The 26,053-nt window shown below is 48.8% G+C and overlaps 1 pseudogene across 1 annotated transcript; it reads left to right on the plus strand.

Annotated features, from left to right (window-relative positions):
• Positions 1 to 21,232, plus strand: LOC144125298 (protein ABHD1-like; annotated as a pseudogene). The gene is made up of 6 exons (XR_013313358.1): positions 1 to 157; positions 12,551 to 12,885; positions 14,359 to 14,637; positions 18,329 to 18,599; positions 19,621 to 19,743; positions 20,899 to 21,232. The product of XR_013313358.1 is annotated as a protein ABHD1-like (transcript).
• Positions 21,233 to 26,053: the final 4,821 nt, after the last annotated feature.

Consider the following 26,053-nt stretch of genomic DNA (forward strand, 5'->3'; position numbering starts at 1 on the left):
TAAACCACCTTGACCTCGCCAAATGAGCGCTAGAAGACTGTCAGCAACCTCTGCTCATTGCCGAGGTTTCGGGTGCATCCCGATCTGTGAAAGCACAGCAGCACGCATGGGCGCAAATAATCGAGGCTTTCGACATTTACAAAAATGCGGATCCTAAGTGAGTATGTCGTTTCATGGCCTTTTTCTACGTGTATATCTCTCTGAAAAAGAAAAAAAAAGTTTATAGCTACCGCCCTGTTTTTTTCTTCTGTCCTCCATGCCATCTTTCAGGCCGGTTTTGTTTAGTGAACGATGAAGCAACTAGAGTCGGATACAAGTAAAAAGAAAGAAATAAGCTGCAATTTCACTACCTCAAAGGAGACCATCCAACCAATAACTTCGACCTATATAGTCGCGATCAATCGCCTCGCACCTGCTAGCCGCCGGCGATGCCACGCTATAGCAGGTGCAAGGCAGTTAGCTTCGAGAACAGGTCGCCGCTATTGGTTGGTGCGCCTTCTTTGAGGGTCACTTGCCGCTTCGTTTTGTATTCGACCGCTTTATGTGCTTTAGCTGAATTTAAGCTGCACCGAATTTCAACGCAACAAATCAGTGCTGAAGAGTGAAGCACGAGGTGCTGACCGCTGTGAGAAACGATATTGTGTCATCGAAAGCCTGTAATTTTTTTTTCACTTGACTTGTCTGCGCCTGCTTGCTTTTCTTTACTACATGCAATCGTTATTACACTTTAACCGTTTTCTAAAGCTGACAGTTGTGCGTTTAAGTCGTCTATAATTTCCTTTTGAGTGCCTTCATCGACGTAGCGATTACGCAGCTCACTGCTTACTAAAGTCTCTGAAACAATAACAGCGAGGAGACCTAATTAAAATCGGCTATGCCCAGCAGCACAGTGTTCTATATATTTTATTCACCCTTCATAAATGAGGCGGCGGCTGAAGGGAGCGCCCGTCTATCGGTGATGACACCTGAACCGCGCGCGATTCAGAAGCGGGGGAAAGAATGATAGAAGGGGTGATTAGGAGGAGAGCCGATTGCGGGGACGATAGCGCCAAGAAAGGGTTATCTTTCTGCGGCCTCGTGAACGAGTTGAGAGGTTAAGCTGCCAGGCGCTGTGGGGCAACCCGTCAGTCCCGCGCCAAGTTTCGTGGACTGGACGAAATTAACACTGTGCGCACGAGCTGTAGCCGCTCTCGTCGAGGAATGGAAAAGGCATTGGGACAAGTGAAAGCTGGCCATCGTCGTTATTAGAGAGAGAACCTGAGATCCGGGTAAGTCGAGACCAAGCCACACTTCAGGAGAGCCTAAATGGATGGAGGGTTTGGGTTTTGTCTTGGTTTGAGTCGGGTTAATTGTGTCTATCTAGGCGGAAGGCTTACCAGTCTTTCATTAGTTCTAACGTCTCGCGGATAGGATAGGATAAGCTTTATTGCTCTAGTTTCTATACACTTCAGATTGCAGAGGTCGTCTTCATCTTGCGATGTTTATTGCCTCAGGGCATGAAAACTATGAAGTGAGAGATGAGTAAGATGGTTAAATAAATGAAAAAAGGTGGGCTGATTTGATGAAATCAAGAAGTGAACGATGATATGGGCCCTGTGTCCAGGCAATATATGAATCCGGATTGTCCGGTGAGAGTCCCACTGCGGCCAGGTGCCGAATTCTCGTCGGCTTCAGCGCCGGGCAGTCCCACAACAAGTGGTGGATATCCGATGTCTTCGCCCTCTTCAGCGGGTGGAGTCCCCATTCCAGGGCCCCAATGGATCTGGCAGCTTTCACAGCATGTTGTACCAGCCTTCGTTGGAAGGCTGGATTGTGGCTGGAAAGCGCTTTCTCCCACTGCTCCCGACACGGTTCTTTCTGATTATGGAAACTATAATTGTCCTTGCACTCCCACGTTGTGTGATACACCGTGGGTCTGCCTCCGCATTTGGGGCACGTGTCCCTGTACTGCGTTGGATACATCTTATTTAATATGAAGAGATTAGCTAGGGTTTCTGTTTGGAGCCTCCTCCATATGACCGCCTTTTCCCGAGTCAGGCTAGAGTGCGGTTCCGGATATCTTTTCCTTACCCCCCCTTTTGATGACCCGCACGCCAATCGGAACAAGTGAAATTGATAACAGTCCGGCCTCTTGAATATCGGCTGCACCGTCCGACATCAAAAAAAAAAAAATAAAACGGGGTGCTGTAATCGGGCCATCGCTTGAAGTGGCGGGCACTCAAGCCTCCACATCCGTTTCACCCTCTTCACAGAGAAAAGCGTACGAAGGGAGCATCATGCATGCAGTGTACACGAGCAAAACGCAGTGCGCGACAATTAATTAACCTGCGCCCAAAACGTTGAGTTGGACGAGTTGGTAATTAGATTCTCTCATCTCGCGGAACAACGGCTCAGACCCAAAGAAAGGAAGACACAGGGCAAGCGCATTCCTATGTCTTGTCCTGTGTTTTCCTTTCTTGTTTTTTTTTGCACTACTTTTCCCGCATGAATCTAATTACCAACTCGTCCAACTCAACGTTTTGGGCGCAAGTGGCGCCTGCCGTGTAAAGGCCGAGAATTAATTGTCGCGCACTGCGTTTTGCTCGTGTACACTGCATGCATGATGCTTCCTTCGTACGCTTTTCTCTGTGAAGTGGGTGGACCGGATGTGGAGGCTTGAGTGCCCGCCACTTCAAGCGATGGCCCGATTACAGCACCTCGTTTTCATTTTTTTTTTTTGAAGTCGGACGGTGCAGCTGATATTCAAGAGGCCGGACTGTTATCAATTCACCTTGTTCCGATTGGCGTGCGGGTCATCAACGCGTAGGAACTGAACCTAGTAGTGACACCTCATTGTGTAGCGGTAAAGCAACACGGGCATTGCATCATGGGTCTAAACGTGTCGGGGGATGTGCCGGCGTGCCCACCGGGACACCTGCTGCAATACCGGGCTGCGCATACCCAACGGCAGATGTGATCTGGATTCGGATGCTTGCGTCACAGCGGGGTGAAGAATCCGCGTCGAAAGAGCTGCCGCCGTGACACAGGCATCGGAGGCCGGATCTTGTCTGCAGTTGTGCATGCGCAAGCCTATATTGCAACAGATGTTCCGGTGACCATTGTAGCAACATGTGCATGGTTGCAAGCATATAGTCGAGCTGGATTCTCTAACATTACCGCAGCTCCGTCCGCTAGCTGTCACTTCACTTTTCAAGAGACCTTTCCGGGCGAACTTCCATTGTGCGCGGTGCGTTTGAACCATCATCGGGTAACGAGATTTTCGCCTATATAAGCTTGCTTTACGTGCCCTTTGCATCATATTTGAGTCTTAAGAGACCCGTGAGGATGTAACCATTCTATGCGCAAGGGTGCACGGTAGTCTTGCGAAGATTAAGGTATTGATTGGCGAACCGTGCGGACATTCACATGCTACATTAAGATAAAACTTAAGGAAACAGCAGTTTGCAACAATGCGCCGGGGTACGCGGCATCCCCTATTATTCCGCTGACCAATCACAACCGTAAACGAAACCAGCTTTTTATTGTTCGAATGTATCAAAGCAGCAGAGGCATGAAAAAATTTAAATTTTTTTCTTGCGATTATTGTATTGTAAAGGTAACAAGAGACGTTTTGATAACGCGCTACGTTTTTGTCGTGGAGGAATTCTGCGTGGTGGTCCTAAATGTAGGCGGAGCTTCGCTGCATACTTGTATCTGATATGGGATCTTTGTACTAAACATGGGTGCAAGTTCACTGTAACAGGAGTCCGCACGCTGGTGCTTGGTACATGCAGGCGCCGTCATTTTTCGTCGTCGAAGCTTCAGCTCTGTCACGAAAAATGCATGCCGTGAACCTTGTCAGCCTTTCTTATGGGAATGCGCGTGGAATTCGTTCCAACCTTGTTCTTTCTTTCCGCGTTCGCTGATGCTGTGGTATACGCTGCACGTGAACTTGTATACTAGCACGCATCAGCGCCCCGCTTTTTTGTGACGTCGTGCTGGGATTACCTTAAGTGAACTGGGGGGGGGGGGGGGGGGGGAGAGGCATCAGGGTACTTGCAAACGTTTCGACAAGAGGACTTGCCATCGTATGGGCGAAGTGTTCATCATTGGCGGGGTTTAAACAGGGTCTTCACTCCGAAGGAGTAACCCGGTATGGGATAGCGAGGGTGTGATATGGGAAGGGCGTTAGGATAAGGAGCGTGAACTTGAGTAACTTGTCTAGCTAAAGAGGATTAACCAGTTGTTAAAGATGGTGAACCAGAGAATGAATGACCGAGTAGTCCGCACCAGTTGACCTGCAAAACAGTGACAACGAAATACGCAGAAAGGAATCAGAGGCGCGCGGGGGGGGGGGGGGGGGGGGGCGGATTCGATGGTAGAGAGAGCAAAGGTGGGCTGGAAATGCTGGGTGACCACGCATGCAGAGCTGCTGCAAGTGGCATGGTAGGTCTGGTTGGGTTGACCTGGAAAATTTGAGATAAGGGAATCAGCAGCATGGTAGACCGAAATACCGGAAAGCGAAAAAGAAGCGGAAGAAAAAGAGAAAAGGTAGGGCGGCTGCAATGAAAGAGCGAAAGGAAGGAAAGGGAAGATTGCGAAAGCCACAGGTACCTGATGAATGATAGCAGGAGGTGCAGAGCATGAGGTAAATGTAGAACGACAACAAGAAAGAGGATGCGTCGGGAGGGTGATGGGGGAGGGGGATAGGCTGAAAGAAGTGATGAACAGGTGATATGGAGTACTGGGAAGGCCAGTGTAACGTTTTTTTTTCTTTCTTGGTATGTTACTTTTGCTCTGACCAGGTGCAAGACCGTTTAAAGAATTACGTCATTACCGGAATGTACCGGAGAGATTCTAATTTCTTTTTTTTAGATGCTGATTCCTGCTGGTTTTAATGCTTTAAATTTGTGGACTATAGAATTCCTCTCTGCATTTTCTATCCCGCGCAGATTTGAAGCCTGATTGGATAATGAATAGTTCATCGAAGTTGTGACCGCGTTGATCAAAATGTTCTGACACTGCCTTATGGACGTTCTTTCCTGTGCCAGCTCGGTGGCCATTTAGTCTCTCGCTCATTGATTGTCTGGTTTTTCCGACATATTGTTTCTCACAGGAGGAGCATTCAAACACGTAGGCAACGTTAGACGACGCGCAGTTAAAGATATATAGTCTTTATACCGAAAATGAAGCCGCTTGCCGTGCTTCTAACAGTAGTGTCGCTTTGTAAATGCTCTCATGTCTTGCGTCTAGGTCGAGGGCATGAGCTTATTGTCGGCGGGGGGTTTCTTATCGAGCCTAGCGTGTACCGGTATATCTCTCAGGTTTGTGTTGCGTCTGTTGATCACCCTTGGTGCGTCGGGATGTTTTCTTGAGACCGTCGTTGCTAGTTTAAATAGGGTGGTTTTTGCGCTGAATATTGTTTGTCAGGAAGGGTATTCGAGTATTTCGTTATAAGTGCAGGGGGCCACTCAGTGTTATATTTTGGTCGTATCTTAAGTACATCCCCTCATATTAGACTGGGTGCTCGTTGGAAAGCATGATTAAGGAAATTTTTGGAATGGTTACTATAAATTAGGCTGATTTTTAATGAGTACAGATGTTTCAAATAGTCATCGGTACATATTCTTCTAAGGCGCGTTGCCTGTCCTACAAATATGCCTTGCTTACAGTGCCTCGTATGATGGGTAGTGAAATAAAAGTATTGCTGTCGGTCTGCGGGCTTTCTGTATAGAGCGTGGTTCTTAGCTGGCGATTTTATATACGTACGGTATTGTGTCAAGAAAATTGGCGCGTTCTAGAGTAGTGGGAGGAAAATTTATAGCTAGAGTGTAACTTAAGGTGCGAGACGAAAGCATTTAGGTTCTTAGACCCCTGTTCTCATATCATGAAAATGTCGTTTATGTAACGCACATATATGAGCGTTTTTGCCGCCGCGGTGGCTCAGTGGTTATGGCGCTCGGCTGGTGACCCGAAAGACGCGGGTTCAATCCCTGCCGCGGCGGTCGAATTTCGATGGAGGCGAAATTCTAGAGGCCCGTGTGCTGTGCGATGTCGGTGCACGTTAAAGAACCTCAGGTGGTCGAAATTTCCGGAGCCCTTCAGTACAGCGTCTCTCATAGTCTGGGTCGCTTTGGGACGTTAAACGCCCATAAACCATAAAACCTTATATGAGCGTTTTTTTTTTCCTAAAAATGAGTTTAGAAGTTTAGACTCCAGAGACCTCACAATAATGTCTGTAAATACCGTTGTGAAGGGAGTGCCCAAACTTGTTTCAAATTCTTAAGGTAATGAGAAGAATCGAACTCTTAATATTTGAGCGTGAGCACCAGCTGAAGCAGTGAGAGATATACTTCATTTTCATGCGGGTGTGAATTTTGAGTCAGAGCGTTCGAGAACGCGTCGATCCGTTCATTTATGGGAATATTTGTGTACGAAGTGGCGACATCAAGTGCATTATGCTATCCGCTGGGGTAATGGCTGCGTCATTGAGTGATTCGAATAAAGTACGGTGTGTCCTGGACAAAGGAAGAAATGAGCGTTAGAACATCTGCAAGGTAGTGGTTCAGAAAGATTTACAAGTTCTCTGCATGGGATATCTGCTGTAAACAAGTCCTTTGCCGCTACCTTATGGATTGATTTCAGGAAGTAAGTATAAGCGTTCTGCTTGTTTGTTTGACGGATTTAAGAAGTTTTAGTCAGATTGCGTATTAGTTCCCTGGCTAATAGGTCGCGCGCAATGCAGAACGCCGCTTGTGCAGCATGCACGATGTGCCATGGGCCCTTTCTGTGACGTAACCTTCCATCTGATGCATATAAAGCGGTGGTGTGTTGGGTCAGATGGTGATACATAATTTTCTGAGCAAAATGGCGAACAGAGTATATACGAGATAGTAGAAAACGAGATCCCTCCGACGCCACACTGCGTCCTTTCGATGGTATTTCTTCTTATATAATGGATCCAGCGAGCAAACACGAGAGCCCTAGGAGAAGATCACAGGACAGCACTGGACTAGCAACTGAAGTTTGATTGAAATGCGGTCTATCCATGCAGGAAACCAAACAGCTCATGCGTATGTCTGGCGCACAGGAGAGTCACCTAAAACGCGCTCAAACTTTCGGCACCCAACCCGTAGTCAAGGTATTCTTTTCTTTTCCTACACATACACTGTTTTTCAGTAGCCTAAATTATTTATTCGTAAACGACAAAGACGGTGCACTGATGCGCGTGTCGCTTCCTTGCAACCTGATGTGAATGGCCTTTAGGGTCTTTCCTTCCTGTTTTTTTCTTTTCCAAATACCGAGATCTTGTCGAAGGCCGCGGCACGCGGTCTTTACATTGCCTGCAATAACGCGGAAGCTTATTTTGATCGGACACATATACTGACTATACGTTCACGTGCCCGCACATTCACGCATTTGCCGGTCTGACGCGTATACATCCTACCACAGGAGAGGGATGTATCTTGTACACGAAACGTGTGGCACATCCAACGAACTTGTTGGTATGTTTGATAGCGCAGCCGTTGGAAACTCGCTTTTTTTCTTTGCCCTTCGCAATTCTAGAACACAGATAGCTTAGTGGAAGAAAGAGGGGCCGTAGTGGGGGGCTCCGGAATAATTTCGACCACCTCGGGATCTTTAACGTGCACTGACATCGCACAGCACACGGGCGCCTTAGCGTTTCGCCTCCATCGAAACGCAGTCGCCGCGGTCGCGTTCGAACCCCGGGAACTCCTTTCTTCTTTCACTCCCTCCTTCATCCCTTCACTTACGGCGCGGTTCAGGTGTCCGCCGATATATGAGGAAGATACTGCGCCATTTCTTTTAATAAATAATAATTGTTTTTTGGGGGAGAAAGGAAATGGCGCAGTATCTGTCTCATATATCGTTGGACACCTGAACTGCGCCGTAAATGAAGGGATGAAGGAGGGAGTGAAAGAAGATATGAAGATAGAGGTGCCGTAGTGGAGGGCTCCGGAATAATTTCGACCACCTGGGGATTTTTAACGTGCGCTGACATCGCACAGCTCACGGGCGCCTTAGCGTTTTGCCTCCATAAAAACGCAGCCGCCGCGGTCGGGTTCGAACCCGGGAACTCCGGATCAGGTACCGAGTCATTTCTTTTCCTCAAAAACCAATTTTCAATTTGCATGTAGCTCAGTGGGTGCAGAGAAGAGCACAGTCTCTCCGTGCCGTAGTGCCACTTTTTTCAGGTTATGTGAAACTCCGTGCAGGTAGGGCTCTATACTTCCACCTTATTAATGCGAAGGCACTATTCCGATGGGAGCAAGATCTTGCGATGTTTGTAGGTTTGTGCCAAGTGAAATGAATAAATAAAAAGAAATCAAATAAATAACTGCCACTAAGATTCGAACCCGCGGCGGCGCAAGCAGATCAACTTCGCTGGCCACTGTGCGAGGCTACTAGAGGATATATCGCAGCAGCCGAACACGCCTCGTGCTAAACTGCAACGCACTGTCTCGCTGTGCACCGCACACAGTCTTCATTCACTAATCCTACTATCAAAATAATATTTGCGCTTTGAGCCATGTGGCGGTGTTGACAGAGATGTGCGCTGCATGTGTTGACGTGGACAACGCTGTGGCAGAAACACGGCACTAGAGTAATGCGCGTTGGCGTTCACAACATTGCTGCAGAAACGCAGCACTGGAGAATAAGCCGCTGGCGTACATTGCGTGAATTGGCATGGACGATGAAAAAGTTGAAGACGCGCGGCGGCTGCGTTTTTATGGAGGAAAAACGCGCCTTGTGTGCAGTGCGATGTCAGTGCACGTTAAAGAACCCCAGGTGGTCGAAATTATTCCGGAGTCCTCCACTACGGCACCTCATTCTTCCTTTCTTCTTTAACTCCCTCCTTTATCCCTTCCCTTACGGCGCGGTTCAGGTGTCCGCCGATATATGAGACAGATACTGCGCCATTTCGTTTCCGCACAAAAACCAATTATTATTATTATTATAACTGGCTCTCTGGGTCAGTGAAAACCTCTCTTCCCGCTCTCAGTCAGTGCGAAATTGAAACATTGCATGCGTTGTATACGATTATGCTCATAAAGCCATTGTCCCGTCTTCGATCTCCCAGTTAACCGGACACCTGTCTTTGCGTCGTGCAATCTGTCAGCCTATATACAATTACTACTCCTTTTCTCCTTCAAAACGCTCCTGTTTCCAGCAATTCACCGCCTGTGTCTTGGCCACTCCCCCGTAGCGGGTATGTGCCATTTTTATTTGACGCCAGCGAACCAACCACCTCAATCGCTCTTTCAGGTATGTGGCGGTATGTCCACCTGCAAAAAAACTTTTCTTTCGAACAATGTTTTGTGCTTAGTATGCTAAAGCACCAGAATTTTTTTCTTTCCAGCCTAGGATTTTACAAACCCGAGGCCTTTTCGTTCATTTTCTGTAGCACGAACTCGACAACTGCGCTCGGCACGTCTGCAGAATCACCTGCTTCACTAAGGCGAACTACCTGCTGGCGGAAGCTGTCATGCACTGCATGTGGACAACTTTCTGTAAGGCATAGTTCAAGCAAAGACTGCCGATGACTAGCTTAGAGCGCGACGAGTCATGTGGCAAAAGCGCTTTCTTAGTTCTGGATGAGCAGCTCCAGCAGTTGTGGCGTTCGTTAAACGTCAGCTTTAAGTCTGAAAACCGAATCGCATTGTCACTTGACATTTAATGGGTAAAGTTCAGTGCCCAGCACAAGCATGAAAGGCATTCAACACACTGCTGACGGCGATTGGAAGCGAGTCAATACGTTCATGCTTCAAGATGATTAAATATTGTCAACGTATTTGAATGCTGGAAGGGAGTTGCCAAGCTTAACTCCCCAAAAATTGGCGTATCGCCAGAGCTGCTCCAGCACCGATGTAAATTCCATTCTTCTGCACATACTTACTAGTACCAATGCAGATTCCATTCTTCTGCACATAGTTATTTCCCTGAAATTCTTTTATGGTGCAAGACATAAAACGCCGAAGGCTCAATGAAAGAGTCCACGTGCAGTCCACTCTTGTTCTGAACACGGGCGCTATATTGTATTTTGCCTGCATCGAAATGCCGTCGTCACGGCCAGAAATCGATCCCGTGACCTTGGAATCAACACCCAAACGGTGTAGCCACTGAACCTTTGTTACGGGTTCACACTCGTCGGTCGTCATTCGTTATGACAGTTTCCTTGATCGTTATCACCATCAGCCTGATGACCCCACTGCAGGACAAAAGCATGTCCCATATCTCCCCATTCCTAAAGTGCATGCACACGTAGGGTAGCTGAAGGAACCTGAAGTTAGTTGGCTTTTACTTAACAAAGCAGCACTACCACGCATAGGCCACAGCGCATCAGAGGGCTGCGGAAACATTTCGCCCATATGGGGTTCTTTATCGTGCACCGAATCTCTCAGTACACGGCCGTTCCGTTTCTTGCAACCCACCTACACCAAAACATGGCCACTGGGGTGACGATTGAACCCGCGAACGGTTAAATAACCACCGAGTCAGCACGCACGGCGGTGTCTAAATGCTATGCGCTGCAGTTCTTTCATTACTGTCGTAAAGTTATTTCTCTCGATGTCTGCGTTTGGCGACCCGCATCACACACGTGTTGGGTAATCGCCATGCTGCGCCGAATTCAAACCACCCTCGGTTTACCCATGCACTTGAACCAGTGACCTGGACCTGGGACGTACATTGATGTTCTCTCGCTCTCTATGTCGTACCTGTCGAGGCGGCTCAATGTCTTTGGCCGTGGAGGCCGCGTTTTGATGGAGTCGAAACGCAAAAGGCACCTGTGTGCTGTGCGATGTCAGCGCGCGTTAAAGATCTTCAGGTGGCCGAAATTATTCCGGAGCCCTCCATTACGGCACCTCTTTCACTCCCACCTTACCTTCCGCCACGGCGCGGTTGAGGCGTCCACCGAGAAGTGAGACAGTGACTGCACCTTTGCTTTCCTCATAACCAATTACTCACGTCATCTCGTGCGTCGTCTCGACCTCTGTACGCACGCCCGGGCTCGCACAGTAGAATGCCGCACGAGCGGCGATTCAAGGAGAGAGAGAGGAACCTCTATTATAAACAAAGGTTGGAGGTCTCCAAGGGGTTAAGCCTTTAGCTACGGGGCTGGCCCGAGCGATCATGGCAACTATGGTTGCCCATGGCCGATTATAGTCGGACACAACTCAAGAACGAATCGGTTTTTTTCCCCGTCAGAGGGCCCCATTCTAGCCAATGGCGCCGGCCGATTCGCATGAACCTGCTTGCGTGACCGTGCAGGCGGCGTGAAAATGCAGGGAAGAGGCTATCCCCACCATGGAGGGAGGGGACTATCCCATTTCATCTGTCACTCCCTGCATTGTCACGCTAGCAGGCTCATGTAATCAGCCGATGCCACTGACTGGAAGGGGTCCTTTGTCGTGGGAAAGCCACTTCGTTCTTGAGTTGTATCGACTGTAGATAGAGCGCCTGAAGTGGAGAGGCATGGTTAGTGATGGGGTAGATAAAAGGTGGGCTCAAGCGGAAAATTGGCACCAGAAGGCCGCTTCCTCTCGGAGGAGATTTTTGTGAGGTGGCGAGTATGTTTTGCGGAGCAATCTATTATGTTGGAGTGCGTGTGAACAGGCGCGTGGGGTGGCCTCCGCCTCCTCTGGATTTGGATGGCCTTAAAATGGCGCTCGGAGGGTAAGTCCTCGGACTGTCGCGTGAGCGCCCTCATTTCCAAAGGCAGATGTCCATGTGTCCAGACGAGGCGGGTTGGGATGGATGCGGTGTAAAATGCAATACGCGATAGAGCTAGGAGATGAGTCCATGTGCGTTGTTGCGACAGGCCGTTTGCGAGTCAAGGATAATAATGGTGGGTTGATCTGGATGCCTTGTTCATATGGCCAGGAATATATGGCACATTCTTCCGCCTTTGTACTATTTCTGTGTCACCCTTCCAGTCAACCACTGCTGCCGTTACTACGGAGATTTTTGTGAAAATGTTTTGCGGTACAATCAGTAATGTTGGAGTGTGTGTGAATAGGTGAGTGGGATGGCCTCCGCCTCCTCTGGGTTGGGATGGCCTTCCACTGGAGCCCGGAAGATAAGCCCTCGGACTGTCGCATGCATAAGCGTTCTCATTACCGGGAAGGGACATGATGCCTGTGTGCCCAGACGAGGCGGGTTTGCTGTATGTGATGTGGTGACGTCTGTGTAGTGTTTCTCGGTTTTTGCCATAGATACGATGCAGAGCTTTTCCCCTTGTCTTGCGTCTACCTTCGTGAAATTCGGGACGTTTGTTTCTCGGTACTGGGACAACGGTGACGTTAGCTTTGAGTTGGGGCTATGCCTTTAGATGGGCAGGATCCACGATTGGAGGTCGGGTACCCGAGTTGCTTCAGTACATATGCCTGCCCGCATGGATATGCTTGGGTACTTCTAGCTGGTTTATATTATGGATTTAATAGCCTTCTCGGTTGCATTGTGGATGTTATAGTTGCAGCAATCTGGTTGTAGCGTAGTAGCAGGCATTTTATCCTAGCCTCAAAATTTCCCTCTCTCTATGGACTAGCAGGAGCGCCCTCCCGAGGTCACGAAATAAACGAAGAACGCGCGCGGTGCTCGAGGCCCACGGTGAAGATGAAGATGGAATCGTCCGAGGAGAGCGCAGCTGTAGCAGCGATGTCCGGGCAGCCGAGCAAGCTGGAGCTGCTGGTTTGCGCGTCGTGCGCCCTATACATATTCTACTACGTACTGGTCATGGAGCGCCGGCCGCGCCTCATCTGCCGCCCGGGCCATATGCGACGCTTCATGAAAGACACCTTCGGCGACTTGCTTGGGAGCTACTACCGCACGCCTATCTGGTGCATCGGCGCAAACCTCCAGTCGCTCGTCAGCGTCCTCTACCAGGTGAAGTGGCTCATCCTCAACAATCGGAGGACTGCGGAAAAATGGTGCACCCTTGTTCATGATGTACAATACCTATATGGCACATGACACCGGTTATGCTTTGTGTGCATGAAAACGGGTGTACCATTCTTTCTGCGTTGCGCTTGACAATGCGACAGCATTAAAGTTGCCGTCGGCACCAAATGCTCGCCGATGTCCGAGGCGAAATTCGGTGGTTGGTCGGGAGATGTCACGTGACCTTCTGATGTCATCACAATATGCCCTGATGGGCCACCATGATTAGTCGGGAGGTGTCATGTGACCTTGCGACGTCATCACAACCTACCAACCGGGTTGTGAGCAGCCTAGTTTCTAGACAGAAACGTGGATAGAGAAAAATAAAAAAACCGCCAGAAAAAAATGTTATATATGCAAATTTCGGCGCCGTCACAGCATAGTAGATACTTGCTAATCCAGCTAGCGGTAGCAGATTGACCGACAATTGCAAAGAAACTGACGCAAGCACTCACAGAAATTGCAGTGACCAAGCTGCGACAAATGTGAAATCTAATGCTATCGCATTCCACTCTTAAGGTGACTTCAGCTATTTACACCATATCTTTTTCTCTCGTTTCTCAACTGTTACCGTTTGCTTGTTTGTTAGAAATTTTGAGCGCTCAACAACGGCTGGCAGTCATAATGACCGCCAGCCTCGGTCGTTATAATGAACAATGACTTGCGATGACACGGTGTTGAGCACAAGTAATTGATTTAGACCCACCAGCGCACGCGCTATAGAACGCGCGTGCTGTGAACGGCCTGCATACCTGCAATTCTTTGTCGGTTCCCCTTTCACCTTTCTTTCCACTCCCCCTCTGCACGACTCAGGTGTGCACCTCGGCTGACAGTTACCGCGCCTTTACTTTCCTTTCTATGTTGGTTAAATATAACGAAAGCTAAGTCTGGACGAGTTAGACCGTATATATATTTCATTGTCGGGCTTTCTAGACGAATGATTGTTCAGACCACGATGCTTACAACGTGCTACACACACGGAGCACGCCTAGTCAGACCACCCGGCAGTGCGCAGTTAACTCTGGGGCGGAGTTTCGATTCCCATTTCGATGGACCAGCGCTCCGTTTTCTTAGCCGCACTGTGCCTGATTACTAGGGTCCCTAGACATACTAGGGACCCTATGATTACTTGGTGGCCGACCGTTTCGAGGCGAGCCGTTGCAAGAACGGTGAACATACACATGGTTTCTCTGCGCTCAACACGCACGTATCCAAGAGGGATGCCGCAGATGCCCCCCGCCCCTCATCGCGGCTCTTTGGCAGGGTTCCTTTTGGGCATGTACTGCCCAGCAGCACCCCCCCCCCCCCCCGTAATCTTCCTCCCTTTTTATCATATATGCAGAAAGTTACCTTCGGCCCCTCCCGAAAGAAATGTACGGCTACGTGCCTGGCTCTAAGTGTGAGTGTTCTTGTGCGCAGAGGCGGCTGCCGGAGGTGTCCTACCGGCGTGAGTACCTGTCCCTGCCTGATGGCGGCCGGCTGGCGCTCGACTGGCTCAACGAGGACGCGCAGGGCGCAGTGCTGCTGGTGCTGCCCGGCCTGTGCGGGGACAGCCAGGCGTACTACCTGCGCTCCTTCGTTCCGCTGGCCGAGTCACTGGGCTGCCCCTTGGTCGTCATGAACGGCCGCGGCCGTGGAGGCCTGCCACTCAGCACGCATCGCATCACCCACATTCCCAGCGTCGGAGACCTGACAGAGGTGTGTTCCTCGTTCTTTCCCGTCGCCAGCAGGGCGGACGTCGCGTGCAAGCATGCGCGCGCGATGACCCGCCTTTTCTCAGTGGGGTTCGCATGTAAGATTGGCACTCCCGGCGCACGTCCGCGCATGACGCAGTGTTGGCGTGCTGGAGTGTTAGTGTTTCGGAATTAAGTGCCGCTGGTCGACAGAAATGTGTTCGTACTGCCAAACGGGCACCTTCCCAGTCGTGAAGCGTATGCTGTGGGGTCAGTACCGCATGACGAGAAAACAACTGGGGACATATGCGTCACCATTTATCAGAAATGGGCCGCCGCGGTGGCTCAGTGATTAGGGGGCTCGGCTACTGATCCGGAGTACCCAGGGTTGAACCCGGCCGTGGTGGCCGCGTTTTGATGGAGGCGGAACACATAGGCGCCCTTGTGCTGTTGTGCTGTAGGATGTCAGTGCACGTTAAAGATCCCCAGGTGGTCGAAATTATTCTGGAGCCCTCCGCTACGGCACCTCTTTCTTCCTGTCTTCTCTCAGTCCCTCCTTTATCTCTTCCATTATGGGGTGGTCCAGGTGTGGCTGGAGTATGTGAGACAGTTACTGCATGATTTCCTTTCCCCAACAACCACTAGCTTTACCAGTTTTTAATGTTTGGAGCCGAAAAACTTGCCGATGGGATCCTCCTCTGTGCTGTCACCCTCCAGAACTTTGCCATTAGAGAGAGCGTCCAATATAATCATTTTTCTAATTTTACCATTAACATCCGTTAACTACACCCTTCATGCATTGGGAATTACAGCTGTATCAGCCAAGAAATAATCGGTTCCCAGCAAGGGCACTTACATCTTCAGCCTGAAGTATGCTGAACGCACATATATATGTCGTAACTTGTGCACTGTGAAAGTAGACGCGAAAAACTGGAAAACTTAAGCGCGCCCATGTGGCTCTCAGTAATACACAACTACATCTCATTATTGTTCTCAGTAAAAACCTATTCTCTGGCTCTTTCGGGCCATACTTACACTTGTACGGCAGCAAAAGACACATTTATCACCGAGAAAATTAAATTTAAAAATCTTCCCGCCTGTCGATTCGAACTCATGACGTACTTACCAAAAAGGACGGGTTGCCGCCTTTTTGAAATGAATGGCAGTGAAGTGTAGCCTCTGAGGTCCGCGAAAAAATTTCAACATCGGCTCAAGCGTTTTACTTGCGAAATCAGCCGGTGAGAGCGACACCTGAATTTCGTTCTTTTTTCCATTTATAGCTTCTAAAAGCTCCGTTTTCAGCGAGAGTGATCTCTTTGTAACTAGAATGTGGTACCCAGTTGAAACAGACCAACTTCTATTAGTCCTCGGTGTCTCTTAACGTGTCTCTATTGGAAGGGTATCTCTCTGCGGCATCCTGAGATAGGATGCATCAAAAGAAACGAAGATCTCAGTCAGCCCACTTGTTTTGAACCCACACTCGCATATGCTTAGGGAACGGCGAAATTGTGGCATGCAGTTGGTTGAATACAAAGACCCTTCATCTTGAAAGTGATCGCATTGTTGCACACATTTAGTTAGTCATGCAGCATGATGAACATGCAGAATGCACGCACTGAATCCTCCAGCTGATACTTAATCCCTCAGAAACATATAGTAAAAAGATGAAGGTCACACTTTGCGTAGTCAGTGGGGAAGGAGTCCCCCCCATCCAACCACACACGGGCGTCACTTGTGCGCAACCTATGTTCCCTTAGCCGTGGAGCAGCAAGTAGCTAGCTGCCACAGAGGGTTCGGGTGAAATAGGCAGAGCAAAAGCCCATTAGAAACTATTTATTAGTATCACACCTAAAACAAGGCACTACGTGCCAGAAGAATAATTTTGGGAAGAACAAAGGCAGGAGACTTACCGTAGCCGTCGATCGTCCCATGACTCGCAGATACTCGCGAGTAGCGGTGGTCACCAGGGGAATCGTGTTCCGCGGCGGTCCGTGGTGAGAGAACAGTCTTCCCACACAGTAGACGTATTTAATGCCTCGCCAATTACTCCTTGGGGTGGCAATCGTTTGCTCTCTCCAGGAACAGTGTTTTCCCCTTACGGGATGAGAAGCCAGCGCGCCACTGCGGTGGCATCCAAAAATGGTAGGAGAAGCAGGTATTCCTTCCTCTGCTCCCGGATTAGAGTGCCCTGATGACCGCTCGCTGCATTGGTCATCGAGACACCCTATCCCGGATGGCTCGTGCCACAGTTACCTGCCACAGTGGTCGGCTTGCTCACAATCCAATGGGTAGGTTGTGATGACGCTGCTGGCTGGCGGAGGGAATGAGGTGCATGTGTACCCCACAGGGAGGAATGAGCGCAAGAATTCTAGAAATAAAAAGCTGGAGGGGACACTTAAGCTCCGCCTTAAGGGTATGACGCGATAGCATTATGCGTGCCGATATATGCGGAATTGGTTATTCTCGACTTTAATATTTATAGACCGCTGGGAGTCCTCATAGCACTCCTGGCGCAGAGGTGCAGCGGTTAAGCGATGAGCCAATGTCGTGCGATGGCAGGTGCTGCCACGGGTGATGCTTGCAAGACCCAGGTTTTTCTTCCCGAACAACCTCTTCCCTTACAAAAATTTCTTTAGGCAGTTTATAGACTGTCCATAGACTTCTCCTTATAAAGGCTACAGACTGTCTTTGGACAAATGTTACAGAATAGACTATAGGCAATACAAGTCCTGTAGACATTCTACAGATAATCTAAGGATTTATCGCCATACACTTTATTAGAGTTTCGTCTATAGATTATGAAGAGACAAAAAGAAATATCTATAGGAAGGTGGTAGAGTCTATAAGAAGTCTATAGACTATCATAGACCATTTTTATAAGTGTCACGAGCAGTTTAATTTAACTTCGACCTGCCACAGTAAGTTGGCTTGCTCACATAATAATGGGTAGGTTATGATGATGCCAGAAGGTCGCATGTTCTCGGTGTCCCACCTAGGTTGCCGGAACGGTCAGTTGCTCCGGCTGCGAGGCTTCAAATGACCGCTGCTGGTACCGACCATGGAAAATTTTTCAGACATGGGTGCACTAACGCTCTCGCGTTTAAAATGGGAGAGGAATGGAAAGTGAAGAATGACGCGCATATCACATGCATGTGTAATAGGCCTAATCATGCGTTAATGTACCACCTGACTGCTAGCGTTAAAATGAACAGATGAGCGATATGACTTTAGGTGTACAAACTTTAGGCATGTGCTTTGCCCGAGCTGTGGCTTGGTCGAGGAATGAATGAGGCCCATGTAACACCATCAGACCTCTGAGGACTGTGTCCCTCACATTCGAATGCCTCCAGAGTCCCAGGAGCGCTTCTGGACATACCTGGCTTTGCTCGGCACCTGGCCTCGATATTTCTACACTGTACGCATCTGGCTTTAGCTAACCTCCAAAGTGTGCATCCACATCACGAGGAAGCGCACTAGAAGTTTTAAACGTGTTACATTCTCCTGCAAGAGCAGAAAAAGAAGTGTATGGCCTTTAATTTAAAGAGATTAACGAAAAAGATACGAAACAGCTAGCCGAGTGCTGTTCCACAACGCAAATCGGCAAACATGCTTTGTGCATAAGTTTCTCGTGGCCACCTGCGATGCTCCAGTCAGGAGCTATGATATACAGGTACGCAACCAGATAACTATTATACATAACTTCTGAGGTCGTGCAGGTGGTGGACACGGTACGGCGGCGCTATCCGAACCGCAGCCTGGTAGCTGTGGGCTACTCATTGGGCGGCCTGCTCATCGGCCTGTACCTGGCCAAGTTCGGCGAGCAGGCGCGAATCGACGCTGCGCTGGCCATCTCGACCCCCCTTCCATTTGGCCACAGCCAAGCGAAACCTCGAGCAGTGGTGGAACACCAACTACGGCGTGCTCCTCTACATGGCCAGCAACCTGGTCGAACACCTCAAGGAGAATGAGGACGTGCTCCGGACCACTGTGCGTGACACCTCACATCTCTCTGATGCATATCGGTGGATGTTTTTTGCATACAGCGGCTACATTCTTTACACAATGCGCATTTTTTATCAGTGCGTACGGCCGCTTGGCAAGTTGTATGTTTGCAGCGGCTCTGTTTGAGTAAGCAGGCAGCCAGTACTGAAATTGCTGTCTTGGAGGTTGCAGTGCACAGAAATTGTTTCTTTCACCAGATTCCGTATAACGACGAATTCAGATAGTCAAGTAATGCATCAACTAGGTATATTTCAAAGTGAAAGCTCCACTTCTCACGTGCAACTCTTGAGACTCATGTTACGACGCAGATATGACCTTGAAGCAGCCTCAGTTAATTAAAAAAACAAAATTGTGGTGTAGGTGGGAATGGAACCCGGGCCTCCGGCATGCAAGACGGGTACATTTCCACTCCGCCACGACTGTTCGACTCTTGGATGTGAATGAAGGCGTGTATAGTGAATGCACAGAGGTCTAAGAAACGTATCTTCTAGACGTGTACTGAAGCGCGCATGAATAATTTAATTATGAGCATGTAAATTACAGATATCCCAATTAAGCGAGTAGTGAAGTACGTTTCCGGTAAATTTCCTTCGTGCATGGCGTGCAGTCATAGTGCCACCATGAAGATGATTCCACGATCTCTAGGGTGTTTATTTCACAAATAATGACATCTAAGAAATTTTGTACATGTGTGTAAGAACTCATTGGTATATTCTGTTGGAAAACTAATGAACTGGCTTTATTGAATCTGATGTTGCGGAATTCTCACTTTCACGGGTCCAAGGCTTGTGGTATATGTCGCACAGCTTGCTAGTGTAGACCTTCCGATTTCCTCGAGCATGCTTTATCACTGCTTCCAAAAAAAAAATGAACTGAACTTGTAGCATTGGTTTTGCCCCATGTTAACCTCCAAGCAGTGTATGTGTGCACCCGAATTGCGAGTGTGCTTTGTAAATGTGTTCGGTGTGCCCCCTACATATATCAGGATTCCTACCTGTGTGTGCAGAACGTGGTCAATGCCGATGCTGTGTTGTCCTGCTGGACCCTGGGCCAATTTGACAAAGCCTACACTGCTCCTGTGTTCGGGTTCAGTTCTCCGGAAGAACTCTACGAGGCTTGCAGCCTCAAGGTAACCTGGTCTGTGAACGTTGGCAAGCGTTGCACTCTCGCTGTTAGTCATCCACCACTTGAACAGGCACTTGAACACAATGTGGTAGCGTCCCACCCACAGTTCGACAATTTCGCACAAATGCATTGAACACAATACACGTGGGGCTCATTCCACTTCCCTGAGTGAAAATACAAACAAGTTTGTTGCTGATATTATGTGTGATTATAGTAGTCTGGCAAATGAGGCTTGTTTGCATGCTTGTCCACCTCTGTGCAAGGTGTCCCATGTAAAGAGGGTCAAGGGTTGAAAGGTTCCTGTTGCTGGAATAGAAGTAACAGTGCCATTGATGGGAATCACGTAGACCGAACAGGGGTATGTTACAGATTGGTTAATACTTTTTAAGCAGCGTTGAAGCAGGTGGGCAGAGGCGAAAAGTTTAAAATACTAAGCGTACAAAAAATAAGTTCTGAAAAGAATAGCTACATTCTGAAGGCTTTTTGCATACTCTGAAGAAGCTCTGGAGACTCGATCGTAAGATTGCGGGTGCTCGAATGCACTCACAGACACCGAGGTGCCACGACAACCGCCAGCAAATGTGCTCTCTCAGGCATGAAAATTTCATTGCAGGTACTTATTCCGCACAGAATTAATTATTACGTGCACTGTTTTGAACATTTTCTGCATGCTGTGAATGAAATGGCTGCTGAAGAAATTAACTTTCTTAAAATTTTTACAACCGTTTACGGGCAAGCACTGGCGACAGAGAGAGAAAGACAAACGGAAAGGCAGGGAGGTTAACTGGGCGGCGCCTGGTATGCTACCCTACACGTGGGAAGGAGACCGGAGGGAGAGAAATGGCCACTTCCTATGTGGTGGCCGGCACTTATGGGGCCCCGGGCTAAAGACTCGCCTCCCACAGGCTTGGTTGCCTATTTGAGAAGTTAAAAAAATTATTACTGCCACAGAATAATTACCTTGCTAATCGAAAGTGGCAACCGCCAACAATACCGCTGCTGTTTTAAACGCCCAAAATGAACCTCCTCTCACGGAAAAGTCCTCTGCTGTTAGGTGACTAATTTTTGCACTGATGGTTCAAGTTACATGAAACGCCCTGTGTACACGCGTGCTATAGCCTCCTCCTGCTGAAGCTAGCGCACGTCGTGGCGTATGCAGGGAAAGCTGTCTAGGGTGCAGCGTCCAATGGTGTTCCTCATGGCTGGCGACGATGTGTTCAGCTCGATGCACACCTTTCCCAGCGACGAGATCATCAACTCGCGCTGGCTGGCTGCCGTGGTGACCCCGTCCGGTGGCCACCTGGGCTTTGTCGACGGCTGGTTGCTGCCGCGGCCGCCCTTCTACTCCGAGCGATTCGCGGCTGCGTACGTGCGGGAGCTGCTGCGCGTTGTCAGTGCTCGCGGCTCCGAAGGACTCGCGAACCTGGGCGAAGACAGCTGATGACGCTGGCCGTCAATCGTGTGTTGAGTTATTAAATATCTATAGACGTCAAGTCTGGTGCCTACCGCTTACTTGCAGTGACAGCTGTACAAAGTACAGTTGCAGAATTGTGCTATGTTTTTGTCTGTATACACTGTAAGCATGAATTTGCTTGTGTGGGAATTAAAAGGGCATAAGCTGTCCTCTAGCGCACCTCTTTTTGATGGACAGAGTATTCTGCCCAAGTCCTAGGGTACGTTTCCATCACCAAAAATGCGGAATACTTGCGATTGGCAACAGAAAAAATTTCCTTTACAAAACATGCGTCGCTGTGGCAGTTCCATAAAGTTTTTGACCAATGTTTCAATCACCTCCATTTGCAAACATCGCGACCTTCGGTGCCGCGCTTACGAGTCTCCTCCCATTGCTAAACTGCATAAAGATACTATTCTTGTGATGTGAATATGCCTCCGTTGCCAAGAGTAAGCATTCCGTATACTTACCAAATCTACCTCGGGGCTTGGGCATCCTGCCCCTAGAAACGAGTACACAAGAGGACTCCCTTTTTACTCCCGTATTTCTAGTGTACAGCTCGTGACCTACTGTATATGATGTAGCACTGCTCAATGGTGGTGAACATGGAGCTGCTATAGTCATCGCTGTTACGTCCCCTCTTTTGAAGTCAGAAGTAAGACGATGTGGTGCAAGTCCGCTTCACGTGTGAACACTCTGTGTGTGTGTGTGTGTGTGTGTGTGTGTGTGTGTGTGTGTGTGTGTGTGTGTGTGTGTGTGTGTGTGTGTGTGTGTGTGTGTGTGTGTGTGTGTGTGTGTGTGTGCGCGTGCGCGTGCGCGTGCGTGTGTGTGTGTGTGTGTGTGCGCGTGTGTGTGTGTGTGTGTGTGCGCGCGTGCACTGCCATAAGCCGACCATTGATAGAGCATAGGCTACCATGCTTTTTGCGAAGAATGGTCGGATGAATGCCCTGCGCTATGAATGCCGGTATGCGACAGGTGGCACAGGCCTGTTTGCTCTTCGGTGTGGCACGTTGCTGCAACTAACTGTATGAGCGTATGATTCCCGCTTTTATGGAGTCGCATAACAGATGTTCAAAGTACTTCCTGCGACAATCTTAAGTAAATTTCAACTGTTTCAATTTTTTTATATGCCAGCTTCAAAAATAAAATGACACTCTGTCCTGAGTTTTAAGAGCGTTAGCTCTTACTCATCACGTTTCGAGATTTCGCGGGGTCTGCTACCACCCTTAGATTCACTGGATAATTTATCCAGTGACTCTAACCAGCCTGAGATCACAGCGCCATCTGTGGCAGCAACTAGAAAACAGCACATCTTGCATTGAGACTTGTAGCGCCATCTACAATAGCATTGTAGAAACAACCACCTGCCGCGTGCCAATGATGACGTCACGTTTCAATATGGTGGATAGAGGTGGAACTATGTGAGTATGACGTCAGGTGACGAAATGGCGGCACAGTTTCGGTTTCTGGAATGAAGGATGGCGGTCATTAAAATTGGTTGTACATTCCCACCCCTTTCTCTCCTTACCACCCTCCCCCCCCAAAAAAAATCTATCCTATAACGGGTTTAGAGAAGCTTATTAGGCGAAAAACAAACCAGGGACTGTCGTCCCTTACCCTCAAGAGAACAAATAAGTGCAATAATGCGACTTCCGTCGCCTATGAAAGACACAGCTCGCGGGAGTCCGCCAGAGTCACTAGTGTTCCTAAGTCTGCACGAAACGCGGGGGAAGTACGCACTCCACACACGCGCGCTCCGCGTACGACCACATCACTAGTATTGTAGCAGCCGCACGGCCGTTGCTGACCGTGATGAAGTGGTAGCGCCATCTCCGCAGAAACTCTTCTTCCAAGTAGACAAGGTCGACGCAGGCCTGCTCAAACAGTCACGCCCGCGTGCGCTGAAGGAGTGGGAACATTGCCCTCTGTGGCCGTCGCTGTAGTGACGCGTCGACACTTCTTCGCCACAAAACAAAAGCTCCGACGCAGAGCAACAACCGCGTGTATGCATCGAGCGGTCTAGTGGGAGCATCTAATCTCGTGAAAAACATACGTGACAAATGTCGATGCTACCGGACCACATCACGGTAGCTGGTACACAGCGGCCGTAATACATAATACTACATCATTGACGGGCTCACGTTCCGCGCCCCGGACATAACACACGCTGAAGAAATAGCTATAGCCTTAGCTTCAGCGAACTCAAAATCCAAATACGTTATCACGGACTCGTATGAGGCGTGCCGAAACATAACACAGTTATGCACCTTATCTGGCCACGGACAGCTGTCAAAGATGCATCCGGGAAACTGATCCTCCTCATAAGCATGTGGTGCACCGGCTCACCAGGGGGTCACAGGGAGCCCACACCTATGACTTTTAAAGAAACACTTATTAAATACCGTCTAGAACATCAACGCTTCCCGCCCCTGTGCAAGGGTCTCAGCAAGTCAGAAGGATGAATTCTAATCCGCATTTTCACTAACACTTATTAGAATCTTGCGATCCTAAAATTTTTTGATCCCAGCATAGACGGTACCTGCCCGCTCTGCGATGCAGAGCAGGCTGATACCTATCGTATGGTATGGGCTTGTCCCTCCAGCCCCAACGCTACCCAATCACCAACATAACAAAGGAGCCGTGGGAAGCTGCACTGCTCAACTGCGCTGACCTTAAGGCCCAACGTGGCCTGGTCAGCCGGGCTCGAGATGCAGCTGCAGCTAGTGGTCTGCCGGACTAGGCGACCACCACCCGCCTCTTCTCAACTCACCCCCCCCCCCCTTTTTTTTGTAAATAAAGTTTTTCTGACTGACTGACTGATGGAAAAGTTATGTTACATTTCCGAACCGCTCATGGTTTTCTTCACTGGCCCCGCTGGATGCGGAAAGACTTTCGTTTTACGCATGGCCAATAAAGCTAACGCTCGTTACTTCGCCAGTAAAGCTTCTTCTTCTTCTTCACCCCAGGTATATGGCACATACCCACGCGGGGGGATTGGCCAAGGTGCAGTAGAATAAACAAAGAAGTTTACATGGAAGATGACAAAATTGTAGCACCAATCGTGAATTTTGAAAAATCAATGAATACAAACAACAGAACAATATTGACAGTTAAATAACAGACAGCATTTTGGTGAAAAGAGAAGAGCTCGTAGAACTTTAAAAGAATTAGACATCAACCTACCAGTTGCAATTATGTAATCGTGGAGACACCAACAAATAGAACCCAACGCAAATCCCTTGGCGTTCGCACCAGACGATAATAATACTGGCAAAGATAAAGGGAGCCCTAACCTGGAGAGAGGGACCTCCAGGTAAATCTTTCTCTGAAGTGCGAACTTTGGGCAGTAGAGGAGAAAACGGTGTAAAGATTCAACTTTCCCACATGCGTCACATAGGTTCGTCGGTGTCAACCCACACCTGCATAGATATAAATTCAAACTTGGAATCATGCACCGCAACCGCGTCATTGTTACCTCACACAGCCTGGATTTACACGAACGGACGTTCCAATTATATGCTAAGTGCTGATAGTCAGTGGCATTTAGTAAGGGATCTCGTAACCTGGCTGATATATGTAGGAACCGCTGAAACCTGGAAATCGCCAGCAGGCTGAAATTCGGGACGGGATGTGTCACTGACCCGTCAAGAGCCGACCTTGCTAAGTAATCAGCCACCTCATTTGAATGAATACCAGCATGGCCAGGGACCCAGACAAAACGGACCACCTTCAAAGTGCGATATGGGACAAAAAATCGCAGGATACGGCGCAAAAAATCTTCTTGTGAAGTGTCAAGGGAGACTAACACCGACAAACAATCAGCGAGAATAATAACATGAGACACATGGCATGGAATTTTGTGAAGGACCATTCCAAGAGCCAAAAATTCCGCAAAGAATATAGGAATATAATCTGAGATGCGGACAGAATAGCTCCATGCCAAATCCTGCGAAAAGATGCCAACTGCAGCTTTTTGGCAGTTGACGGAGGCATCGGTAGCAAGCACCGTATGATGGGGGTATTCCTCTATGTGATCCGAGAGAATACCGTTTAAAATGTTTGCGGGCATGTGTTTCGCATGAGATGGGAAGATGTGGTCGAAATGGAATTCCACTGCTGCCGGCGTGTCATCAATCCACTGCAAAGAACTGAGATCAACACCAATCGGTGTTAAAAGGTTCTGCGTTAACGTGATTTGTGGAATTTGATACCGTGGCCAATGATGAGAAAAGAATAAGGTCGGCTGAGAGACAAAAATAGGAGTACTGACATCAGACACTGGGTCCATCGACCTGACGGAAGTTCGCACCGTGAATATTTGAAAACGGGAAGTTAGATCAGGGATACGGGCTTCCAGATAAAGCGGGGCGTTTGAAACTGATTTTGGGAGACCAAGGCAGAGGCGGAGAGCGCGCCTTTCCAGTAAGATTAAGGGTTGAATCTTGTAGCTTGCGCTACCAGAGAACAGAATGCAACCAAATTCAAGTATAGGTCTTACGTAGGCTTTGTATAGTAACAATAACGTGTCGCGGAGCATCCCAAACTTTTTATTGGCGATTCTTGTCAGCCGGCCTAGAGCGCGTTCTCCTTGAAACGCATTGTTCTTTATATGAAGGCTCCAATCTAATGCTGGGTGATAAGTAGTTGTTGTTGTTGTTGTTGACCTCACACAATGGCACATACCCACAAGGGGGATTGGCCATAACCAGGCGGTGGCTATTTAAATGACCAGTTGCATGTGGCAAGCATGGGATGACCTACCAAAATTTGGATCGCACAGTTTTCGTAGCCGAGGAGGTTGCAGGAGGTTAGGGGGGCATACAAACTAAAATTTAGGCAAAGAAGGGGTAGGGATTACTAT

Source organism: Amblyomma americanum, chromosome 3 (genome assembly GCF_052857255.1).
Source record: "Amblyomma americanum isolate KBUSLIRL-KWMA chromosome 3, ASM5285725v1, whole genome shotgun sequence".
In the NCBI taxonomy this organism is placed as follows: domain Eukaryota; kingdom Metazoa; phylum Arthropoda; class Arachnida; order Ixodida; family Ixodidae; genus Amblyomma; species Amblyomma americanum.